We start from the raw sequence: 9,345 nt of genomic DNA on the forward strand, positions 1-9,345 counted from the left end.
CTTTACTTCCTTCCTTAATTCCTTGTGCATGGTACTTCTCTTTTCACTGTTGTGGTATTATGGTTCATATCACTCAACCTTCACTTTGATACTTTGGTCACGGTGATACGAATTGGATTGCCCATGCACTTTTAACACGGATGAACAACATCATCATATCAACTTTAATTTGTACCAAATATATATTTTACCCTTTCTGCAATTTTCCTGGAGAAGATTGATAAAGTGCTCTTAGCCTCGGTTAAATGGGAGTTCAGGGGTTGTTTGTGCCTTGGGGCGCATTAGGCTTTTGGGTTCCCAAAATGGATTTATTCCTAATTAATGATCTTCAAAATGAAAATTTCATCTCTGTCGTCTAAGTTACAAATCTCATCAAGTAGAACTTACTCTGTAAAAATTCAAGTTAATCGGATATTGTTAACTATCGAATATCGATCTCACCGGCCTTATACTACCTAAGTCAAATCCTAAGTCTCCATACCTAGACAGAAAACTGTGCTTATTAGTGGAGAGCCAAAACTAACTAATTTTGGCAATACAACACTTTCACTCATAGGTGCAGTCTGCCCTATATACCAAGTCTAAGACAGCACACGGTCGTTTGGTTTTGATGAAGATAAGCAAATAAGCAATCAGACAGCACATTTTCACTAATAGGTGCAGCCTGCCCTATATACGGTTTGGCTATGGTACACACATCAAAAAACTTCGTTAACGAAAATTTTGGTTACCAGAATAATGTGCGCTTACCTCACACCAAATATATGGTAATGGTTTTAAATAACAGGTTGGGGACACATAATGGCAACGGTTGAGGTGGAACAGTATCGGGAGTATCGAAAGATACGTAACGGAAATTGGTTGTTGCGGTCGCGAATCGGTATGTGAATTGGAAATGGACCGACACATAACGGAAACTGGCCAATAAGCATGCGATTTTCCCCCCCCACTTGTATATTGGGGTCAAACGGTACACCCCTATTGTAACTAAACAAAAGCATGTGTAAAATACACCAAAATTATGAGTAACATACACCAAAAAAGGACACACTAGGTGTAGCATATATAGTTTTCTCCTATGTTTTCGTTGAATAAGTTGCTTTCGGTCACGAAATCAAAAGGGATTTGAATTAAAGGGTTTTTGGAAATTTGCCTTACTGCATATGAGGAAGATACTTGGATTGATGAAATGGTTTTGCTTTCTGTCCATGACATCTACTACTTTGATTAAATTATTGAAATTTTGCTCTTTTTTTTCTTTTTTAAAGAAAGGAATATTTTGTTTTTGAAAATGTCAGTCCTTGCTTTGGGAAACTTTTCTCAAGATTGCAAAAATTGTGCCATCAATGATCTCAAAGTAGAGGAACTCCAGCTCAAACCATTGATACGTATTTTGGGACGGGACTCTCATAACCTATTGTTGGTTTTGCTTCAAGCTTTTGCAATGGAAATTGCTTGGCTGTTTGATTAAAAAAAAAAAAAAAAAAGATCACAAAGCAAACCTGAAGTGCCCAAATCATTGATGTTAAAACCAATTGCTCTTCAAAATTAATCTGTAATGCAACATTTTTTTAGTTGCTTGTCCGGGCAATATGGATGCCCCTCGCGTTAAACTCCGAGGGGATTAGATGGGAGCAAACTACTCCTTGCCCGGCCTTAAGATATGAGGCAGGCCGCATGACTTATTGATTAATCTTGAGGAGAGTCAGCATTGAGCTAGCGCGCGATGGGATGGACCAAGTCATGTAATTGTTGCATACCATTCCTAGCTTCCATGGACATGGCACGTAGTTCGATTTATGTTGTATCATTCGTTCCTTGCACATGATAATTTGGTAAATGACAATTCTTTATAGCTAGGATGAACTATCAATGATGAATCATACATTCCATATGATTTGTCGATATATACCTAGTCCTTGGTTGGTACCTCTTACTTTCAAGTAAATTGATCATAAATTTTTTAATTTTATATCGACTCTGTAACTATCAACTTTGACTGAAAGTTGAGAACGAACTTGCTCTTTATGGGGTCCACCGAGGAGGCCATATTTATAAGTCTAAGTCCTATATATAAAAAAGAAAAGAAAAGAATGGCCCGGACAGAATGTGCTAGCTTATCCCCATAAAATTATAAAGGGAAAATGACAACCCAAAATGTGTTTGGATAATTAATATATATCCGCCAAAAATATGTTGAGAACATTAATTAATTTGGTAGTTCGATTAATGTTGTATCATTCCTTCCTTGCACATGATAATTTGGTAAATGACAATTCTTTATAGCTAGGATGAACTATCAATGATGAATCATAAATTCCATATGATTTGTCGATATATACCTAGTCCTTGGTTGGTACCTCTTACTTTCAAGTAAATTGATCATAAATTTTTTAATTTTATATTGACTCTGTAACTATCAACTTTGATTGAAAGTTGACAACGAACTTGCTCTTTTCGGGCTCCACCGAGGAGGTCTTATTTATAAGTCTAAGTCCTATATATAAAAAAGAAAAGAAAAGAATGGTCCGGACAGAATGTGCTAGCTAATCCCCGTAAAATTATAAAGGGAAAATGACAGCACATAACGTGTTTGGATAATTAATATATATCCGCCAAAAACATGTTGAGAAGATTTGTTAATGTTAAAAATATCTTTGACGGATATTAATTATTAAAATACGTCATTGGCCGTAATTTTCCAAAAAAGGGCCCACAACAAATACCTTCTCGAATTCTAGCCGTACTGTGCTTTGGGTCTGTAGGTTTCTGGGTCTGTAGGTTTCCATAAGAAACAATTGGGCTTTGTTACAGCCTTGCAGTGGAAATATATGCTGGGCTGGATTTGCGTAATGGGCTGTAAGCCTCTAAGTACTGTATCTACTCCATAATAACATTACTATTTTGACTGGAAATTGAAGTGGAGACCAGAGATGAAGTCAAGATTTATTGACGAAATGTATCCTAAATAAATAAAAAGATGCATTACAATATGAATATCATCGACTCTAGAAAAAAATTAAAATAACATAATAAAAAACTATAGTAAATGATATTTGTCATTTGCATATAGATCACAAGTCGAACTTTAATTTAATCTCTTTATTAAAGTGAGGTATCTTGAATTGTGTCTGATGCTCTTTCATGTCGTTAAAAGTATCGATGATAGAATCTAGTTTTGGAATAATTTTTTGGGTCTCCTTTTTGTGAATTTTTTTTAGAAGATTAAGGACTAATATATTGCAAAAAATAATAAAAAAAATCTAATGGTGACATGTCTATATAAGTTGGGATTTTATTTGTTTATTTTTTACATATAATAATTGCTTTTTTTAAAATTCTTATCGTGACGGCCACTACCGCTAGACCCCCTCTTGCCTCGATCCTTGGTGGAGAAGATGGAAATGAAGTTATCCATCTGATCGATCAACGACGTCGAATCCATCGCAAAACGATGCTAATAGCAGTATTAATTATTGGGCCCTTAATTATTTGTGATTGCATGTAACTCTTTTGGAAGCTGAGAACTGAATCAGCCCAGGCCAGCATCCATTCAGAGAACCAAACCGTACGCGTTGTGCAGATTAGTTACCAGCCAAATCTAGCTTTAATTGGAGTAGTTTCGTTATTTTTATTTCCTGATCGACAAACTGGATTATTAGGCAGCTGCAGAGTGATGCTAATAGGTGATATACTCAATAACTATATGTTACAAGATGTATAATCAATAACATTGTAACGCGATAAAATTAGAACTCAGAACCTCAAAATTGATGAAACCAAATCGGTGATCAATGCGAGTCTTGCACTTTGTACTTAAGACGGATTTGTCCCCACTAAAATGCTTATGGTTGGCAAGGAAATCTGTCTTCTAGCACTACTTGATTGAATGCTCTCATAGAAGCAACACAACAATTGATGGGCCTGGTAAATCAAACTTGTGTTTGTACTCTCTCAAATGAAAAGGCTCTAACTCGATGAAAATATGTAAATACAAGTTTTCAAATCCCCAAGAATGAATAAGGAGCACAATATTTATAAATCAATTGGTGACTATTCATAATAGTCTAATAGGCACCAAGGGAAGGGTCACGTGTTCTCATAAGGAACGCAACGCCGAAAGGGTGTCAAATGAAAAAATTCAACTCTATGAAAAATTGAAAATAAATGGAAATCAATTTCTCAATGATTAGTTAATAATTTTGACAATACATTAAAATTATTTCCAACACTACATAACTTTTATTTCAGTACCTATTACATTGGGGAAAAAATACTTGACCTCTCATATGTATGCATGAATTATTAAAGTGTCACACATTTTATTAAATCTTGGCCTTGTAAACTTAGTTGCAACTATATATATAGCTAGTAGTACTCAATTGAAGCATCGGGAAAATCATCTCCGGCAACAGATTTTTGATAAGCCATCGGCCGTGGAAGGAACGGCGGCGTCACACCTCTCAAAAGTGCCCAATTGACTCCATCGAAGAACGGGTGGCGCCGTGGCTCCCATTGTGAACCCCATCCGTTTCTTGGGGTCCTTGATCAACAGCAGCGTGATCAAGTCCTTGGCTGGTTCGGCCAAGGGTGGCTTCTTAGGGAATTCGAGCGCTCGAGCCACAATGTTTGCTAGGGTATGCTCGTGGTCCGTACCCTTAAACGGCGTCACGCCATAGAAGAATTCAAAAATGAATATCCCCAAGGTCCACCAATCCACTGCGCTACCATGCCCCTCCCCGAGTATGATCTCCGGTGCTAAATACTCGTAGGTCCCGACGAACGACATCGACCGGGCATCCATCGGCTCCGCCACTATGGCAAGCTGCTGGCTCCCACGAGGACCCGGCCGGCTCCGGCGGCGCTTGCGTTTCGGGCGGAACTACGAGACGGCAGGGGCGATGCAACTGGGCGGCATGCAATCTGAATTGGCAGAGGAAGGATCGATCGAACCACGATCGCTTGACAAGCGCGGGATTTGCTTGTGTTGATGATCAGAGACGATATGGGCCATTGATGTTGAACTTAGGCGGAGGTCGAAATCGGTCAACATGATGTGACCATCTGCTCTTACAAGTATGTTTTCGGGCTTGAGATCGCGGTAGACTATCCCCAGCATGTGGAGGTATTCTAGGGCAACCACCACTTCTGATGCATAGAACCTGCAAATTAATACTAACCAATTATACGTTTGTTAGTACTGGTCTGTGAGAAATTTACACAGACGTCTTGAATCCGCTCTTTCTTTTGGCTGGAAAGACAATCGTAAGTATTATTCATGATAAATTTTTGTGTGCAGGGCGGGTAACACACACGTTGTACCTCGTCGGCGATCTCAACTGTCCAAACGTAGGACGGTTCGGATTTTAAAGAGAGAAAAAGAAGAGAGAGTGGTGGGGTGAGAGGAGAGAGGGAAAATAAATCTGGACCGTCCAAAACACGTTTGGGTGTTTGTTGGAATCGCCGACGGGTACTGCCACATGGTGCCCACTCGGCACCCAAAAATTTCTCATATGTTCGTAGCCATAAACAAACTAGTACAAAAAACACATTGGTCCCGAAAATACAAAAACAAAACAAAACAAAACTAAATACTTCCTTCGTCCTGAATAAGTGTTCGGCGCGCAAACTGAGGCCTTTAAAAAGATGCATTTGTTACGTTAAAAAATTTATTTTTTTACAAATCAATAAATAATAATGAGTTCTTTTAGATTGTGGAAAAAAATTCAAATTTTCTAACGTGAAATACATCTTTCGTAAGGCCTAGGTTTGCATGTCCGATACTTATTTAAAGACGAAGGGGTAAAGAAGCATTTATGATATTTTACATTAAAATTATTTGTATTATGATAAAAACTCGCATAAATATGTTGTAACTTTACGAAAAATGTTACAAATTTTTAAATAAATGTCGTGAACTCAAGGTCGATGTTATTTATTCATGTACAAATGTTGAATTTGTGTACAGATATAATGCATTTTTATATAATTCATGGGATGCATAAATACAACCCAAATTTAGGATGTGTACGATAGTACTATTTCCGGTGATTTATTAATCACCTAATTAAATCAAAATAATAAATAAAAATGTTCGGCCTTTTCTTGACATTGATTTTTGCACAAAAGATTTACAACTGGAATTGTATTATAGTGTAGCGAAATCTACAATAACCAAATCTGCTAGGACTCTTTTATTAAATTCAAACTTCCAACCACGGTCATCTATGTCGACTAAATTTGAACATTCTGTTTAGGACTCCCCATCGAATTTGAAATTTCTAGAATTCTGAAATAGTTGAAAACAAGAGCATTAGTTTTTATTAATTGGGTCCTAATATTTGAATTTGAAATCTGAAAAGCCTCATATTTGAGTATCTTTCTGCATTTGAGTTGTTTTTTTTTTTTTTCCCCTTGATTTTGTAGTTTTAGAAATTTTCTTGTCGTATCGTGGTAATCTAATTGTCGAGTGTTAGTTTTGGTTTTTGCAAGTATTATTTGTTATTGTTGAGAGTTAGATAGCAACTAATAATCCTACCCCGTTCTACTAAGGTTCTTATTTTTTGGTTTACATGACAGGGTATTCTCTCACAATACATTACATTTAAAAGTAGATCATACTTTAGTTAGTGGAACACACCCTAACTTGGTCACCGAGTAATTGTTTGGTGTTTTGTCAAATTTTGCATGGTTAGATAGTACTCCCTCCGTCCCATAATATTTGTTCGGTCCGTGAAACGAGGATTACAAAATAATGCATTTCTTTCGAGAAAAAAATTAAATTTTTTTCATAAGTTAAAAGAACTCGTCGAGATCTAGTAAATTGTTGAATTTTTTTTCAACTTTTCTCAAAAAAATAGTATTATTTTTACGTCTCCGTTTTACGGACCGGACAATAAGAATGCTATTTGTAAAGAAGGAAACAAAGAAGACAACAAAGAATGACATGGAAAGTTGACGGGCAAAATAATAGACCCCACTTCAATTAGTGAAAATTCAAAAATTTGGAGATTTCAAAATTTGAATCCAAAACCAGAAGTACTTCTCGCGTCCCCCTTCTCTCACTCTTCTCTCATCCCCGCCCAAACCATCTCTCCAAATCCGACGCACAACCAACACCGACGGACGACCACCGCCGACGCACAACCACCACCGACGGTTATTCTCAGTTTCAGCCTCTCGCCTTGCTGGTATAGTTCTGTAATTTCGAAGCCCTAATTTTGGTTCTTCTCTTTTCTTTCAAAAAGCCCTACAACATAACCCAAAAATTACTCCTGTATGAAAACCCCACCCCGACCTCCGCCGCTTGGGATCACGTTTGTTTCCGCTGGGATACCCTTCTCTTCTTTTCGGTAATTTAGGAAAAATCATTAGGATTAAGGAGCTCGAGACAAACCAGCCGCTTGAAAGATCTACTTTGTCCAGTTTTCTTTGCTTTCTCTTTATCTGGTTTGAATTGTTCTTTTAACGTGCGTGCTATGGCTGTTTTAGATGCAAACCTTTTTCTTGGATTATCAGTTTGTTGTTCATGGAGAACTCTTATATGCGCATATCACTGTATTGTGTTTCTCTCACCTTCTAATACTGAAGTAGTGAGACTCATACTAATTTACAACACTCCCGCACACAACATTGGAAATGGGCAGTCACCGCTGCCGGCCCCTTGGCCACTCCGACTGCTCCTTATTCCTCCACTGTATCTCTTCCTCTTCTTGCACTTGGCGAACCCGAACCCTTGAAATTTTCACACAAGAGAAACTCCTTCTGGCAAAGAGTTCAAATTCGGACTCGCCGCCATAGCTCGGGCTAGGAACAAAATCAACTGATTAAAAAAAAAAGGCGCCTTAGAAGCCTAATTTAAGGTACTTAACTGCTATTGATAGGCTTTAATTAAAATCCAAGAAGCATCAGGAATAAATTGAAACATTTTGGTGCCTAAGCACTAACCGAATCAATCTTGGAGTTGGATTATTGGCTAATACCAGTATATTTTCTATGGGGTGAAATGATGTGTGCTAAGCTAGACACTACTTTTTGGTTGAGTTACGCAATGTATTGTCAATCTTGCTGCTTGCAAGTTCTAATAGCAGTAAAAATCACATCAGTACAATCAGCCACCTCTCTGGATTTCCCTTGAAATACTCTTAGATTGCTCTCACCCCATAGATAGTAGATAGAAGCTGCAAGAGACAGCTTGTAGTTGGTATTCCTAAAGCCTTTGCCTTTTCGGTTCTGGATAGCCCACTCAATCTCCTGAGGCAGATTTAGTAGTCCCCTTAATATACCAATCTTGACCAAAACTTGTTTCCACATAGCAGCAGAGTAATGGCACTCAAAGAAAAGATGAGAATCGTTCTCCATACCACCAGTACACACAAAACACTGGGAGCTAACTGCCAACCCCCAACTTCCCAACCTATCTTTTGTGGAGAGCCTGCCCCAAATAGCCGACCATTCAATAAAACTCCATCTAGGCACTCCTTGAGAAACCAGACTATAGAATACCAAATACTGAATAGGATTTCTATATCTGCATGCCACCAGTTATGTTTGTTTGCTTATAAAGGTAATTTTGTCCTCAGTTTAGTACCAAGTTTTCTGCTAGCATAAGGCCTTAACTTTGTTTTGCATGCCAATACCTAGATGTTTTCTTTGGCTTTGACTTTGTTCGTTAAATTTCTTTGTTTATGAATCTTGGCCAGGTTGTAGTGAACCAGTGACTGGATTCCCTCGTGTCGTGCATACAAAATATGGCTATTTGGACGATGTACACAGAGCTTGGGTGCAGCACAACGGACACACAACAACAGTTGAGCAAGTTCAGTTCCCTACATTATTGGAATTTGTTGAAGGAAGTTCCAGTGAAACAGAAAAATGAAGTTGGATGTGGACTATCCACATGTTAAATTAATGTAATTGACGTCCTGATTCTATTTTTTTGGAATAATGTATGGCTTAATGACAATGCTAAACTTTGTACCTTCTTTTTAAATGACAATTGGGATGAGAACAGCCCGGCATGGGCTTATGGATGAATTTTGGATGTTCATAAGTAGGATGATAAAAGGCTCGACGTGGGTTTATTTGTGAGTTTCGATTGTGAATGGTAATTTAGGATGAGAAACGCCCGGCGTGGGCTTATGGATTTTATGTGAATTTGGATTGTTGATAAGTATGACGATAAAAGGCCCAGCGTGGGTTTTTGTGAATTTTGATTGTAAATGGTAATTTAGGATGAGAAACGTCCGGCATGGGCTCATATGCAATGTTGTGTTTCTGATGTTTGTTGTTGCTATTGTTAGTTTGAGACGCTAGGCGTCGGGTTAGGGCATAAAGAAAGGAAAC

At 37.9% G+C, this 9,345-nt stretch overlaps 1 long non-coding RNA gene and 1 pseudogene across 1 annotated transcript; one reads left to right on the forward strand and one right to left on the reverse strand.

Annotated features, from left to right (window-relative positions):
• Positions 1-4,368: 4,368 nt before the first annotated feature.
• Positions 4,369-5,513, reverse strand: LOC131321120 (serine/threonine-protein kinase AGC1-7-like; annotated as a pseudogene).
• A 1,417-nt stretch (positions 5,514-6,930) lies between these two features.
• LOC131318931 (uncharacterized) lies at positions 6,931-9,156 on the forward strand. Its single transcript, XR_009197833.1, has 2 exons — positions 6,931-7,190; positions 8,703-9,156. It is a non-coding gene; the product is annotated as an uncharacterized LOC131318931 (long non-coding RNA).
• Positions 9,157-9,345: the final 189 nt, after the last annotated feature.

Source organism: Rhododendron vialii, chromosome 3a (genome assembly GCF_030253575.1).
Source record: "Rhododendron vialii isolate Sample 1 chromosome 3a, ASM3025357v1".
Taxonomy (NCBI): Eukaryota; Viridiplantae; Streptophyta; class Magnoliopsida; order Ericales; family Ericaceae; genus Rhododendron; species Rhododendron vialii.